General features: G+C 48.9%; 1 pseudogene; it reads right to left on the bottom strand.

The window, feature by feature from the left end:
- Positions 1 to 505: 505 nt before the first annotated feature.
- LOC102874539 lies at positions 506 to 2,223 on the bottom strand (annotated as a pseudogene).
- Positions 2,224 to 3,228: the final 1,005 nt, after the last annotated feature.

Consider the following 3,228-nt stretch of genomic DNA (forward strand, 5'->3'; position numbering starts at 1 on the left):
CAAGACAGGGAAACTTTTGTATCTGTTGTTTTTCTTAGGGTCTCTATGATTTACAGTGGGCTCTAGGACACATAGGAACAACAAAAACATTACGCCAATATCCCAACATCCATACAATAGCACTTCCTGAGTCCTCTGGTGTGAAAACTCTAAGATGCAATTCTGCCTCAGGACACCAGGTGGCAATAATTTAGGTTTGTTTGTTTTTTGGTTGTTGTTTTTTTTTTTTCCCCTTTTAACAAATTTATTCACAAAAAGTAAGACTGCAGAGGGATTTGGGGCTGTACATGGGCACAGGCCTGGTGAGTTTTGTACATGGGGCTAGGAGTCAAGAAGCTTCCAGGTGGAAGGGTATTTTTTAATTAAAAAAATAGTGGGAGCTACAACCACCCCCTCCCCCCTCTCCAGTTAAAAAGACACAAAAAATAGATGTCTCTGAGGTAAATGGGGAGTCTGGGCTTAAGGTTGTCAAGGGATTCACAGGTGCTGCGGCTTAAAGGGAGTGTCACAGGCACCGGGGTCTCTCCCGCATCAGTTGGTAGAACAGCACATAGCCCTCACTGGATGCCACCTGGTTTTCACTGACAGGGGAGACACGAGAATCATTGTAGACATGCCAACCAGTCTAGCACCGGCACAGGGCTGTGCAGTGACCACAGTGGACGCTTCCAGAGTGATTGCAAAGGGCGTAAAGCTGGTATATGGGGTTTCATGCTTTGTTCGTTAGACTCAGTAGTTAGAGTGGGAAGTCTACACCTACTGAACTTTTCTTGATGGAGCCACGGGAGGCAGAAAATCTATTCAAATGGAGCATGAGGATTGGGGGAATCATTGTACTGTCAATTTTTGGTACTTCGTGTTTTCTGCCTACATTGGTCACACACTGGGGCATTTTGAGATTCTAATTCTTCCATTTAGGTGAAAAGGTTAAAACAATCCCGAAGAGACACTTGCCCCCAGCAAAGCCTTTCTTAGGGATGGGCAGGGACAGGTCACAAAAAACCTCGAAGGACTGGCACTTGAGGCAACTTTTCAATTGGCCCACAAACAGATCCACAATTTTGCTGTCCTCTCGCTCCAGGTAACGTTTCCACATTAGGCAGGCTCGGTCATCAACTCTGGTTCATCTAGAAGAGCCCCTCCTCGATGGGGAGGCTAGGGAGCTCGATTGTTGGCCAGGATTGGGGGAGCACGGCAGCCTCGTTGATTTCCAGATGCAACCATGAGGACCTTCAGGAATTCTTGAGCATCCTGCTGGCTGTATCCAGAGAAAGAGGGAACATATTTCTGGAAGACAGCTCGAAATCAGGTAGGATTCACAGCTTCATAGGAGTCAGGGTGCCAGAGGGCACCAATCACATCTGCAAAGCCTTCAGTAAGCTCTTGGGCTCGACACCCTCCAGGCACCTCTTGCTGAAAGTCCCTTTGCAGACAGAAGTTTGGAAGAGGCCATGTGTTGCCCAGACACTAGTACGGCATTTAGGAAACACGTGTTCCCCAGATTTCGGAGGCAAACATGACCAGAGCCAAGCAGTAGCATGTGATGAGCCAACTGCTCTTCAGTGTAGGGTGGCTTGGGGACCTGGCAGATATCACGTGGAAGGAACCATGAGTCAGGGGGCTCTGTCCGTATGCTAAGCAGGGTAGGTGGTCAGGAAAGCCCCCAAGGCGGTGGAGAGAGGTGCTGTGTCTCAAAATGGGTGGCTCAGGCCAGGGGGCCAACTGGCTCAGTGCAGCCCAAAGCTCTCCCGCACCACGGTGCCCCCCTAAGGCAATCCCCATTGGGCGCAAGTCTCCACTGCTCACAGACTTGGATCAAGCTAGGTTGGTCCTGGATGGGAGAGGAAGAGCCACAGCTGGGGGTGGTGAGCCAGGCAGGGGAACCCCTTGATCTGCCCGAAGGGGGCCTCTGGAACCAGAGCCTGAGGTCTGTCCCTGTCCCAGCTCCGATTTCTTGAGCCGTTCTTCAGGGAGACCTGGCCGTGAAGGCAGAGGTCGAAACATAGGGTTTGGCCCAGTGGGTGGACTGCAGCACTCCTTGCTGCGGGCCCTGGGAGCAAGTGGTAGCTTGGCTCCCACCTGGGGCTGGGCATTAACACGTGGCTCTCTGATTCGGTCCAGGAGGTGCTCAGAGGCCTGAGGCATAATGTACACCACAGGTTGGACCTGTCCCCCGGAGAGGCGGTGGGGGAGGCCGGCCGGGGCCAGGCCCCAGCTCAGGGCCACCCCCTTCTACACCCGCGTAGCCCCTCCGCGGGTCCAGCTGCAGCTTTAGCCGCAGCAGCCGCCCTGATTGCTCCCAGGGCAGGCACTGCCGCCATCTTTGTTGGTCCCACCCAGACAGAGCCCTGTTTTGGTTTTTAAGTAATGACTGATAACTTTTCTTTTTTCATGATTTTATCTACCAGATCATCTTGATTAACAAACAACAAAACCTGGGGGAAAAAAAATAAGTGTTTTGTGGTTTATCTAGAAAAAATACAGAAATCAGTAGTTTTTTTTTGGTGAAGAAAATAAATTGTGTATAGTTCATTTCAGTCTGAATAAAATGTGAATTTTGTTTATGTTGCGCCGAAACCGAGGCCAGGGGGAATGCTATATTTGTCTCGTCCTTTAGTGCCTTGTGGTGACATGTCACATTCTTTAGTTCTGTGATCAGTCAACTGAACAGTGTGGCCCGTTGGCAGAGGAAAATAGGAATTGCAGCACACTAACAAGAAGAATGAACAGACTCACCCAACTGGCTTGACCAATCATTAACCACAGTGGAATGTCCATATCCTTCTCCCTTCCTTAAGACCCTGTTATAAATACACCTTGGGCACGACTTTCTTGGCCTCTCTTTCCAGATCAAGGAAACTTGCCCAGGAGCTCCCAGATTCTCGGGGAAGAAGGAGGGGCAATCTCATCATGTGCCAGTTGGATCCGATTTGACAGAACACATGCAAAAAATAATAAAATTAGAAAAATAATTTAAAAAAAGAAAGAAACCTGCCTTTACGCTTTCTCGCATTCTGGTCCATTTCTTTTTTATTTTATTATTATTAAATTTTATTTGTGTCAATGAACATTCACAGGGATTCTGGGCTTTCACTCCTTCATTGCCGCACCATTCTCTCCACCCTCCTCCCCAGTTTGTTCTTCTTCCCCACCATCCGAATGTCTGTTTTAATTGTCCAATTGCCACAGTGCTTGTCAAAGTCAGTTCTGATTAATCTTCTTTGTCGA

The sequence above is a fragment of the Elephantulus edwardii genome, unplaced genomic scaffold (genome assembly GCF_000299155.1).
Source record: "Elephantulus edwardii isolate Elephantulus edwardi_28Jun2011 unplaced genomic scaffold, EleEdw1.0 scaffold00249, whole genome shotgun sequence".
Lineage (NCBI taxonomy): Eukaryota > Metazoa > Chordata > Mammalia > Macroscelidea > Macroscelididae > Elephantulus > Elephantulus edwardii.